This window comes from Alnus glutinosa, chromosome 3 (genome assembly GCF_958979055.1).
Source record: "Alnus glutinosa chromosome 3, dhAlnGlut1.1, whole genome shotgun sequence".
NCBI lineage: Eukaryota > Viridiplantae > Streptophyta > Magnoliopsida > Fagales > Betulaceae > Alnus > Alnus glutinosa.
Window position 1 is genome coordinate 17,199,783 of NC_084888.1, and position 14,105 is coordinate 17,213,887.

Here is a 14,105-nt window from a genome sequence, read left to right on the forward strand (position 1 = left end):
TGTAAGCACCTTGGTTTCTGATAAACAAGGTTCGATCAGCATGTCCCTTTGTAAATCCCTTGGCCAAAAGATATATGGTGAGACGCTCGTACCTTGCCCGAGGAGCCTGCTTAAGGCCATATAGAGCTTTCTTCAGCTTGTACACATGATGGGGATGATGAGGATTTTGAAATCCTTTCGGCTGTTCTACATAAACCTCTTCTTGAAGAATACCGTTCAGAAATGCACTGTTTACATCCATTTGATACAACTTTTGAAACCAAGATGGCAAGCAATGGAGAGAAGAATTTTGATGGATTCTAACCTGGCATCATCAAAGTCTAGTCCCTCTATCTGAGTACATCCCTGGGCGACAAGAAGTGCTTTCTTCCGGACCATAGTACCATGCTCATCTGTTTTGTTCTTCAAAATCCACTTGGTACCAATGACATTATGTTCCGCAGGTCGGGGAACCAAATTCCAAACATCATTTCTAGGGAATTGATGGAGCTCGTCATCCATGGCAGATACCCAGCTTTCATCTTGTAGGGCTTCATCAACTTTCTTGGGCTCTTTTTGAGCAAGGTAGCAGCTGTAGGAAACTTGATTAGCCACTTCACTGGTAGGCTAAATGACTCTGTTTCTTAGCCTACGCCCTTCATTAACAGTCCCAAGAAGCTGCTGAGGAGGATGATTGAGCTTCACCCATGACCGTTTAGGAGGATTTGCAGGGGTATCCTCATCTTCGGAAGTATTGGCAATGGTATCCGAAGTCGTGGGAGTAAAAGGAGATTCAGCCGGAGACACACTTGGAAAAGTCTTGACAATGTCAGTTGAAGTTCCTGGCAATTCAGTTGAATTGAGCTGATGATCTTCCCCTGGCAATGGTATTCGAAGTCGTGGGAGTAAAAGGAGATTCAGCCGGAGACACACTTGGAAAAGTCTTGATAATGTCAGTTGAAGTTCCTGGCAATTCAGTTGAATTGAGCTGATGATCTTCCCCGCTTCTTGGTGCCTCAATTTCTTCATCATCAATAACAACATTGATAGTCTCCATCACAGTCTCTGTTCGTTTATTGAACACCCTGTAAGCATGACTGTTTGTGGAAAACCCCAAGAATATACCTTCATCACTTTTGGGATCAAATTTCCCAAGATTCTCCCTGTCACAAAGAATGTAGCGTTTACTTCCAAAAGTTCTAAAATACTTAACTGTGGGTTTTTTACCTCACCAAATCTCATAAGGAGTCTTGTTTCTTTCTGTCCTTAGGTAGACTCTGTTGATAATATGGCATGCAGTATTCACAGCTTCTCCCCAAAAGTGTTGAGCGAGATTCTTTGAGTGGATCGTCACACGAGCCATTTACTGAATCACCCTGTTCTTTCATTCTACAACTCCATTCTGCTGAGGAGTGATAGGAGAAGAAAATTCCTGCTTGATTCCATATGAATTGAAGAATTCTTCAAATTTGGAATTCTCGAATTCCCTTCCATGATCACTGCAGATTCTCATAATCTGGCAGTTTTGCTCAACCTGAATCTTCTTGAATACATGTTGAGCTGCATCGAAAGCATCATATTTTTCCCGAAGAGGAATAAGCCATGTATATCAAGAGAAATCATCCACAATTACCAGTATATACCTTCTCCCACCTAGACTAGCAATTCTAGTGGGACCCATGAGATCCATATGCAATAATTCTAAATTTCTAGAAGTTTGAATACCTGAAGTCTTTTTATGAGCTACTCGAGTCTGTTTCCCTAGTTGGCAAGAACTACAGATTCCTTTCCTGGTCTTCTTCATTTTTGGGCAGATCTTTGACAATGTCTTTGCTAGCAATCTTCAACATATCTGTGAAATTTAGATGACCCATCCTTTGATGCCACAATTCACTGTCATCTATGGTTGCTTTGTTGTAGAAAATTTGATGGTCGATAGTGAGGCCAGGAAGACCATAGCAATTGTCAGAAGTTCTTTCTCCCCCCATAAGCCACTTGCCACTGCTGTCAAATATATTACATTCCTTTTTGGAGAATTGCACCACCAAATCACTGTCACAAAATTGGCTGATGTTGAGGAGATTAGCCTTGAGCCCTCCCACATACAAAGCTTCACGAGATGTTCCGAGACCTGGAATGTCGATGATTCCTTTTCCAATAACCTTGGATTGGCTCCCATCTCCATAGGTGATCCTTCCTCCTTCGCCCATCTGAACTTCTTTCAGCAGAGTCTTATCACATGTCATGTGTTTAGAACAGCCACTATCCAAATACCACAAACAAGTATCAAGAATTTTCAGGGCAATATAAGCAACTAAACACAGATTATCTTCCTTTTTAACCCAAACTTGTTTGGAAGCTTTCTTTTTGTTATTTACCAAGACAGATCTCTATTCATTAAGGGAGAGGTAAGCTAACTTCTCACTAATGAGCTTAACTTGATCACTTAACTTCTTGACTTGTTCTTCAAAACCTGGTTCATCTATTCTAGGAGCATGGGTTTTATTCCAAGGTTTTTGAGAACGAATATGGAAACAATTGGGGCGAATATGACCATTAACACCACAGTGGTGACATGTAGGTATAGAATGATTTGCCCCTTTAACCTCACAAGTAAACCAAGTATGATTATGAGACATGCTAGGTTTAATGAACATAGTTATATGAACAGACATAGCATGAGAAATAGAAGCAATTTTATCACTACTCAAATCAGACATGATAGAAGTCAAATAGAAAAACACTCAAGATTTTAATCTTCTTAGAGTGTACCAAGCTCTGATATCAATTAAAAAATTGAAATGACTTCTAATATAAATAGGTGTGTGTGTGCACAAAGTGTTAACAAATAATATCAATGCGGAATTTAAACAACACAAGAATTTTGTTAATGAAGTGGAAACTCAATATGAGAAAAACCACTCCGGGGTAGCCAAACCCAAGATATCCACTATTCAGAAGACAAGACTAGTTACAAAGTAGTAGCACTTACATATCCCTGATGTAGTGGTCGTACCTTGCACTCTAACGTGTAACCTAACACAAACACCTCCCAACCAGGTCTCCTACCTGAAGGGGTCTTCAATGGAATTCTTTACCTTAGGGCCAACCCCTAAGATAGACTTCAGATCAGCGCAGCAACAGCACACACAACAATGGCTTCAGAGAGACTTACTCAGCACAATAGCCTTACAATATAATTCTCTAAGCACTAAGGAATTCAATACCGAATTCTTGTTGTTCTCAATCCTAGGGACCTCTATTTATAGGCTGCATTTTCAACTAAGCGTCTGGCTTAATAAAACCTAGGCACTGTCCGAACGGTAGTCATAGGACTCTGGACGGACAACTGTGCGATCGGCTTTCCAAAATTTCGCTGAAATTCTTTCTTGATTTGAGCCGCGTCTGGACGGTGTTGCCCTATCGTCTGGATGCTTGAACTTCCACTGCACGCAATTTCCATATCAAGGCTTCGAGTGTCTGGACCAGGGGGATGGTCGTCTAGACGGTTGATCTGATGCACGCAATTTTCATATCTGATGCTCGCACGTCCTGACCATGAAGACTGGCATCCGGATGTCTGGATCTTGAATGCGATACTTGCCTTATGGATGAGCGCGTCCGGACGGGAATCCACATCGTCCGGAAAATATTTATTGATTTCTAATTTAAACCAAGTGTGTGTTTGTGTGCAAACAAATACCTTAAATGAGGAATTTAAATGAGACAAGATATTTGTTACGAAGTGGAAACTCTATGAAGAGAAAAAACCACTTCGGGGCAGCTAAACCCAGGAAATCCACTATCCAAAAAGAAAGCTAGTTACAAGACACTCGTACTCACATAAACCTACGCAGTAGTCATACCTTTAACTCTGACGTGTACCCTAACACAAACTCTTCCCAACCAGATCTTTCACCTTAAAGGGTTTTTGATGGATTCCTTTACCTTAGGGTCAACCCCTAAGATAGACTTCACACAAACAACGAGCACACACCGGCAACGGCTTGAGAGCTAGCGGATCTTCAATTCTCCCTAAACACCCTCTCAAAGTACTATGGAATTCACCACCGAATTCTCTATAAAACACAGACCTAGAGCCCCCTATTTATAGGCTTCAAGAGACCTCAAAAGCTGCTGAAACTCGGACTCTGTCTATCGAGCGTCCGGACGGAAAATAGCCTTGTCCGGACAGTTTTCTGCGATATCCTTTCAGAAATAGAGCCCTAAATTTGCTCAAAAATGGACTCTGACTACTGACCATCCGGACGGCATTTAGCCTCATCCGGATGGATTTCTGCAATATCTTTTCAAGAACAGCACAATCCCGGAGGCTGTCCGGATGCTACTCTCTTTCCATCTAGATGGTGGGCCGCCTGGAGACCATCTGGACATTAAAGTCATAGGATATTTTCATAGCTTTCCAACGACACCAATTTCATCTCAATCCGATACTCGAGCAGAGATTTATGATAAGAACACTGAGACGTGCCCAGAAATCTTCCTAGAAGCCTAAAATGGGTCCGGACAGTGTTGCCCTTCCGTCCGGACGGTTAACTGTAACCGCCTTTCCAAAATAGCACAATTCTATCCTTATCATGTCCACATCCAGACGTTTTAGCTAAGTGTCCAGACGATCTTCGTTGTATCTCCTTTCCGCACTCGTAAAGGATACCTGGAATATTCTGGAATGTTGGACATCGTCTGGACGTGTTGCCACATCGTCCGGACGTCTTGTAGAAACTTCCCAAACAGTGCCGACTGCTGAAATCCAACTCCGTGTAGAAATTGGAAAAGCTTGACCTAGCGTCCGGACGGTGCTGCTCTGACGTCCGGACGTCTTCAACGCTGAAGCTTCTAGACACTGCGGGGCGTCCGGACTCCTTTAAAGGCCCGTCCTGACGGTTGCACAGGAACTGGCTGTTCTGACTTGAAAATTGCATGGAATCTTCATGGACATCTTCTTAGAAACCTGAGACACTGTCCATATTACTTGAAGACTCTGAGTAAAACCGATAATCCTGTTAAAAAGCAACCGTTACATAAAGTGTTTTTGTTAACCAGAATGTTGCCAATATAAAATACTAACAAACTCCCCCTTTGGCCATTCTGGGACAAAAAATACTTGACCGGTTTGGAAATACATTCCCGGTCCAAAAACTAACATATACCCCCCCTTTTTGTCTTAAAGGGACAACGGGTAAATAGAGTATAGAAAGACTACAGTATTAAAATACTCCCCCTTGATGTCTCAACAGAACAAGGGTAGACAGAGTATATAAAATCCATAGACAAAAACCTTCTAAAATCCAAAACAATAGGAAACTAGGGAAGAATCTGCAAGTGGCCCAAAAGAGAGGAACAAATATCCTCCAAGTACCAAATCCTGTTGATCCACTGAAATCAAGTAATGGAGAGAAAACCATATAAAAAACTGGATTTGTACTACTTCGGCTTCTAGTTCGTGAAGCCGGGAAACCATGGACTGAAAAGTTTCAGTCACTTGAGTCTTCTTGCTCGAAACTGATCATCCGCAGAAAGAAATCCTCTAGAAAAGTGGTCTACAAGATGATAAAGAAGATTCACCCCTGAATCTCTAGCTAGTGCAGATCTAGAGGAAAAGGTTATGGAAGACTCTGTATGAGCAGGGGGAATGAGCTCATCTAAAATTTGAGATCTCTGGAACATTTGATTTCAACACTGGTCTGTTTTCCAAAGAGCCCTCTATCTAACATTATGCTGGAAGCCGCTGGACAACATATTCCTGAAAAAATTTAAACAGAAATCTATCTAAAAATAACACCACAAAGAAATATTAGATCATGTTAGTTTCAAAAAGAATGTGGTATTATGATGGCTACAATTGGATGCATAAAGAAATACAAAAGTAGATATAGCAATCCAAAAGACATAGATTAGTAATATCCATCTAGTATAAAGACAGAAAAAGATATTCATGCACAATCTCTCAATTCATAATCAATTAAAGATTCCAATATTCTAAAAAGAACCAAAGCTTAATAGAATAAGGAAAGTCAAAGGAAATACCTGGGAATGAGAAAAGATGTGCAGAGAATACCAAAAATACTCGGGATCAGTCCGAGAGAAAACACACACAACACAACATGATAGAATAGGCAAAAAGTAGTGTGTGTTTGGCAGAGAAAGCAAAAAGCTCTTGTCCAGACGTGGTACATACTCGTCCGGACGGCATGCTGTTAGATAAGAGATCAACAGAGCCAAGAGCGTCTGGATGCAAGAACATGTCCGTCCGGACGCTTTACACTAGAATCTGAAAAACATAGGGAAATATACAGAAACAAATTTCCTAACGGTAGGTTTAGAACAGGCATGTATAAATAACAGATAAAACAGCCAAATAGCATTTCAAAAATATACCAAGATATAATTGAGAGTTAAGAGTCAATAAGCACAAAAATTTCCCTACAGATATAAATTTTTCAATAGTAAACTTAACTCATGCAATGCGTGTGTGTGTGAAAGCTTTCTCAATAAGGTATGAAGTTCACTGATATGACTTAAAGCAACCGGATTTTCTAAATAAGAGAGAAAATCAATGTTAGATCAATCAAAATTCAAACCTTATTATGCTAGGGCCTAGTTACCTTCATCTGATACACTCCCCCTAAGCTATAGTACTTTTCTTTTACTATGTCCTTTAGTGACCGTCTATTTCCGCAATGATGTGGTCACTGACTATTTCCTTAGGGACAAGATCAAGAACAGATTTAACACAAAAGCAGTGGATCTTTTTATTTATCCATTTTTTATTCAGTTTTGAATTTTTTTATCACTTGGTGCTGCAACCTAGAATGAATGCCAGAATTTATGGGTTCTAGTTTCAACTAGCGAGTTGGTCAATTTGACCATCTTAGCAAAAAAAAAATCTCTTTCATTTAAAATTTCCAGAAGCTAAAAGTCAGAGGAGAGAAAAAAATTCCTTGGGGGAGCTTTGGATAGTGCACAATTTTTCATCGCAAGAGAAAAGCAACTATCTATCATTAAGATGCATAGGAAAACTTAGCAGATATCAGACAAAAACTCTCAATCATATATAAACATATTCAATTAATGCACAATCAATTGAGATATCAAGTAAAAACACATTCAATATTTGAAAAGCTATATATAAAATTCTGCATCTTTTCCCCCAATTTTTTTATTTTTTATTTTTAAAAAAATAAAAGCGGAAAAACAACAAAGACATGTTTAAAAGGAAAATAACATATGTCTAGACAAAACATGTAGGTAAGAGCAAACCTGTCCTCAGGGAGAGAGGTTTGACTATACCAAGACAGAAAAGCAGTGACATGCTTTCTCTGTCATCCCTAGAATGTACCTATAGAAAACTCTCAAAGCAACCAAGAGAAAATCTAGGGATAGAAAAGGTGGTTCCTCAAACCGAATGCAAGGCAAAAATAGGATATAAGATATGACAATCAATGCAATGCAAACATACCTGGTATGCACTAGGATTTAGGAACCAAAATCCTAGGCATGGGAGACCTCACCTACTAGGTGAGTCCACTCCCCCTCAAGGGGTGAATGGTCTCATCCTTCCTTACCCATATCTTCTCTACCTGTGAGTTAGGGGTGTGAGCCATGTCCAAATTGATCAGTCTGACTAGGACACTCTTCATCATGTTGACAAGCCCTTCATTGGTATGTTTCTTTCTTGGACTTGTGAGGCTTCATTCTGAAGCATTCGACCTTGGTGTGACCATACTTACCACATAGACTGCATGAGGGAGAACCCTTTTGAGGATAATGCCGTTGTTGCTGAAAAGCATGATGAGGCTTGGAAGGTTTAGAGCTAGACTTACCTGTCTTTTGCTCTATTTTCCTGATCCGAGGCTGCTGATGTCGGATCTGAGGACAGTATGGCCTGAAGTGTCCAGAGACACCACAATGATAGCAGGTAGGATGACTTCTTTTCCTAAAATGCTTCTTGAAAAATTCTGCAAATTTAAGATTAGCATTTTCACAAATAACAAAGTCCTTACCTCTTTGAGATATATGCTTCCTATGGGGCGGGACATATTTATCTGAAGAGGTTTTCTCAATAAAGACCTTTTTGGAATCCTCCTGCTTCTTCTAAGGTCTGTGCGATTTTAACAGATAACACTTTGGTCTAATGTGACCAACCTTCCCACAATGATGACAAATAGGAACAAACTTACCATGTGTTCCTGAATCCTTGGAGTTATGCTTCACACGGTTATTTAAGCAAGAATTTTCAGAACAAGCTGCATCTACTATCACATGCTTAATATCAACAGAATCTAATTCAAAATCAGAAACATGTGAAGTAGAAGTACTTAAATCATTAGCAATTAAATTGAGCTTGTTAGAAATATCTGTATGAATACAAAACATGCTTTTCAAATTATTACTAGAGAATTTTTTTCAAGAGATCCTCTGATTCTTTTAATTTATTCTCTAGTGCATCAACAGTATCAAAAATCATTGTATTCTCAGATTTCAAAGAGTCAATCAAAACAATTGATTCAGATAATTGTAAAATCAAAGACTCTTTTTCTTGCTTAATCTTATTGAGTTCTTTATTGAATTTCTTAAAGAGTTTACCTATCAAAAGCGTATCTTTAGAGAAATTATAAATATCATCTTCAGAGAACTCGTGAATATTTATGTTAGAAGAAGTCATAGATCACACTTAAGAAATAAATCTAAAACACAAGTGTAACCTGCTCTGATACCAATTGAAAATATTTATTGACTTCTAATTTAAACCAAGTGTGTGTTTGTGTGCAGACAAATATCTTAAATGTGGAATTTAAATGAGACAAGATATTTGTTACGAAGTGGAAACTCTATGAAGAGAAAAAACCACTCCGAGGCAGCCAAACCCAGGAAATCCACTATCCAAAAAGAAAGCTAGTTACAAGATACTCGTACTAACATAACCCTATGCAGTAGTCATACCTTTAACTATGACGTGAAGCCCAACACGAACGCTTTCCAACCAAATCTTTCACCTGAAGGGGTTTTTGATGGATTCCTTTACCTTAGGGCCAACCCCTAAGATAGACTTCACATAAACAACAAGCACACACTAGCAACGGCTTGAGAGCTAGCGGATCTTCAATTCTCCCTAAACACCCTCTCAAAGCACTATGGAATTCACCACTGAATTCTGTACAAAACACAGACCTAGAGCCCCTTATTTATAGGCTTCAAGAGACCTCAAAAACTGCTGAAAATCGGACTTTGTCTGTCGAGCGTCTGGACGAAAAATAGTCTCATCCGGACGGTTTTCTGCGATATCCTTTTAGAATAGTGCCCTAAATCTGCTAAAAAATGGACTCTGATTGCATACCGTCCGGACGGCATTTAGCCCCTCCGAACGAATTTCTGCGATATCTTTTTAGGAATAGCGCAATCCTGGAGGCCGTCCAGACGCTACTCTCTTTTTCGTCCAAACGGTTGGCTGTCTAGAGATTGCCCAGATATTCAAGTCGTATGATTATTTCTTAGCTTTCCAACGACACCAATTTTGTCTCAATCTGATTCTCGAGCAGAGAGTTATGATAAAAACACTGAGACATGCGCATAAATCTTCCTGGAAGCCTGAAATGCATCTGGACGGTGTTGCCCTTCCGTCCAAATGGTTAACTGCAACAGCCTTTCCAAAATAGCACAATTCTATCCTTATCAGGTCCACGTCCGGACGGCTTAGCCGATGGTCCGGATGATCTTCATTGTATCTCCTTTTCGCACTCATAAAGGATACCTGGAATATTCTGGAATGCTAGACATCGTCAGGACGTGTTGCCACGTCGTCCGGACGACTTGCAGAAACTTCCCAAACAGTGTCGACTGCTGAAATCCAACTCCATATAGAAATTGGAGAAGCTTGACCTAGCGTCCGGATGGTGTTGCTCTGACGTCCGAACGTCTTCAACGCTGAAGCTTCTAGACACTGCGGGGCGTCCGGACGCATTCAAAGGCCTGTACGGACGGTTGTACAGGAACAGGCTGTTCTGACTTGGAAATTGCATGGAATCTTCATGGACATCTTCTTAGAAACTTGACACACTGTCCATATTACTTGAAGACTCTGAGTAATACCGATAATCCTGTTAAAAAGCAACCGTTACATAAAGTGTTTTTGTCAACCAGAATGTTGCCAATATAAAATACTAATACTTTGGATAGTTGGGCATCCGGACGGTATATCACGTCGTCCGAACGGCTGTTAGGGAACTGATTTTTTTGACTTGTTGACTGTGCAGAATCTTCTGGAAGCACTCTAAATAGCGGAATCCCTGTTAAAAAAGCATCATTACAAAGAAGTGATTTTGTCCAACAGAATGAAGCCAATTACAAACTAACAGTTATTATTGCTAAGGTCCTCAGCAAATGACGAGAAGAAAAATATTAATGCTCTGATTTCATGAATTATCTAAGAGGTATTCATCATGCAATCATTGTCCGAACACAACTAAATAATAACTAATAACTGATTTCAGGATAATTTAACCAAAAACCACTCGGGCAAAAGAAAAAAAAAACTACCCATTGTCCAAAAACTCCAGTTACCCATTGTCCGAAAAGAAAAACCCCAGAACAGTTCGGGCAAAAAAAATGCCTCATTGTCCATAAACTTCAGCTACCCTTCGCCCAAAAACAAGAAACCAAAAAAAAAAGAAAAAAACCCTAAGACAATAATCCAGATCTTAGATCTAACTTTCAAAACCTAAAAAAATTACCCATTATCTACAAAATATAAGAGAAGAAGCAGCCGAATAAGAGGTACTTCCCATTATTTACAGATCTATTAAAAAAAAAAATCTTACCTCATAGTTCACACAACCGTAGAACAAGCGGCCGAAATTTTCAGTAGTGAAGGAAGTCTTCATAGGTGCAGGTACTCCACACCGGCAGATGGGCTCCCCGGATGTTGCTTCGCTCTTCCATGAACAAGACATTGAAGCTCTTCAAGGTCGACTCTTTAGGCGGGCTGCTGCTTTGAATTCAAAGTGTGAGACTGCGAAAATGACGTGAAAGAAGCTTCTATTTCTTTCCTTTTGAATTGTTTTGTTTTTCCTTTTTCATTTTTTTTTTTCATAAACTTTAATTAACTGTACCGGAGGGCAATTTTGGACTAAAAATAGGCTAGACAGCACGTGATCCATTGACCATCGCATATAACGGGTCTGACTGATGGGAGGGGGCAAAAGATGTAAAATTGGTAGTTGGATGCTTTATTTTGGTCGAAGTGGTAGTTCGTGGGGGCAAAATGACACAGGCCGGTAGTTCATGGGGGGAAAAGGTAGTTACCCCTTAAATTTAATATTTTATCTCATTTCATTCAAGATCTTTATTTAGGAAAATTTCTTTAAGCATAATTTATATCAATCCTCGTGGGAATGATCTCGTATTTACCTTCTATACTATTGTTTTGATCTTGTGTACTTGCGAGAAAAACGTACAATTATTTACCTATTTATTTAGTTAGATATTTACACAACAGACATCTCTCGGGTTTCTACTCATGGACACCTTGGTTTTAATAGCTAACAATTGTTGCCATGCGCTCACATTTTCTTGGTCTACTCTCTGCGATTCCTGGGGTTACTTGACACTAGAGCACACCTGGACACATGTCTCTTTCTAGTTGGGTAATCTAGCATGCTTTTTGATGGACCATTCAAGAAATTTTGACTGTTACCCATTGTCACGCTGTCCCGTACCTAGGGGTGAAAACCTGATTACGGTTACTAGTTATTAGCTAAAATCAGTAACTATAACCAAAGTAGCTGGTTGGCCAAAATCTCTAAGCGGCTCCGGTAACCAGGTATTTAATAATTGTCGGTTACCGGTTGGTACTCGATTATCCAAACCAAGTAATGAAATTTTTTTTAAAAAAAAAAATTGGGTTTTTGGACCTATTTTTCGTTCTTCATTTAGATTTTTTTGCCTTTTTTAAAAAAATATTTCAGCCTTTTTCAGTTTTTTGGCCAAACATCCAGCATGCTGGGCTTTGTTGTGGTTGTTCAAAAAAGCAAAAAGAAGAAAATCTAATTTTTGGCTTGATTTTTTTTTTTTTTTTTGACCTGAAAATCCTATGTTTAAAAATGCCATAGAAATTCATTTTAAAAGCTTACATGAGATTAAAAAACATCGACATATATCAACTACCAATCTCCTTCTTATGAGATTAAACAATAAACACTACAAACCAAAAGAAATACCCCTTACAAGTTACAATAACTACAAACCCAAAAATAATAATAAAAAGAACTATTTAAACAAACCAACCAAAAGAGATAGCCCCATACAATAAAAATAGTTCATAAACATATTAAAAACACAATATATTGTCTATTGATATAATCCATCATGGATCGGTTTCTGGCTTTCTGCTCTCAATTGTAGCTTATAAACTGGACTCTGTCAACAAACTATCCACAAGAAACACAAAATGATCCCCCCTCCTCAATTTCTCAACATCCACCAGAATTGGATTCGGTTAAATGAATAAATAACTAAAATGAATTAATAAATAATGAAAAGTAAAATGAATTTATAAATATCATTTATAACCATTTACCATGCTCATCATAGCTTTTCATTATCTTCTCCAACTCTCGATTGTTCTTTAACCAGTCTTGTGTGCAAATCAAGGTACATGGAGATAATGAAATCCTAAAGGGATCCAATATATGTCCTCCATTGCTGAAGGTAGACTTAGATGCAACTGTGGAAATAGGAATGGCTAATACATCATGGGCTATTTCTACGAGGATAGGATATTTGGGTGCATTAACCTTCCACAAAAGTAAGATGTCAAAATCTCTTGTTTTTCCTTCACACCCATCAAGCCAACAAAAAAAGGGGGGGGGGGGGGGGGGTGTTAGGCAACAAGGGTAACCTCAATGATGGTAGATTATCAACAAAACTCTACTTCTCACTCTAGAACTTTCCTCTGACCAAGAAGTATGATAGAATATATCGATGTTTTTTAATCTCATGTAAGCTTTTAAAATGAATTTCTATGGCATTTTTAAACATTGGATTTTCAGGCCAAAACAAAAAGGGGTTAGGCAACAAGGGTTACCTCAATGAAGGAAGATTATCAATAAAACTCGACTTCACACTCTAGAACTTTCCTCTAACCAAGAGAACATTAATAATCATGAAATAAAGGTTAGCCAACAAGGGTTAGCTCAATGAAGGTAGATTATCAACAAAACTCTACTTCTCACTCTAGAACTTTCCCCTAACCAAGAAGTATGATTGCAGTAGAAATGTTGCTGAGAGGCATAGGGTAAGGCATATATATAGGTAAGGAATGCAGAGGATAAAGATCAACTGATATGGTCATTCGGTGAATGTTCTTCGAGTAAGTAACGAACTTTCGTGTAAAATTTAGGATTAGACGATCGTTCGGCGTACGGTTGTTATCATTCGTGGTACGATCTGACACACACGTTGAAGGCATGGGATGTACTTTTTGACACACTATATAATACGTCAACGATCATTCGTGGTGGGGACCACAATCGTTCGCAATGGGATAAGGATTGACTGGCCACATGAGCTAGGGTTTCTTGCGATCATTTGTGAAAGGATGAAAAACGCTGGTCAAAGGTGTAACAAACATTCCAAGAAAATAGAGAGCGTTCGTGGAGAAAATGAATTAAAAGTATTCTATTTATTTTGTAGAAAATTGTTTTCTAATGGTTGTGTGATTGGATTAATCTTTTATAATAAAAAATATTAATTTTTTATATAGGGCATCACATAGTGAGGGACCATGGGGGGAGGTAGTGGCAACGTTGATAGCTTCTACACAACGCCACTTATTTGACAATTGCAGAAGCTAGGGTGGCACCGAGGGCTGCTATTTTTGCTAGGGAATTGGAGCTTCAAAGGGTGGAACTAGAAGGAGATGCCCTCCAGGTTGTGCTGGCACTGCGGAAGGAAGAAATGAATTAATGCAAATATGACCAATTGATTGACGACACTAGAGTTATGTTGAATAGTTTGCAGATTTGGAAGGTAATTCATGTATGAAGGAAGGAAAATGGAGTAGCTCATAGGCTAACCAATGAAGCACTTTCTGTTATGGACGAACAAGT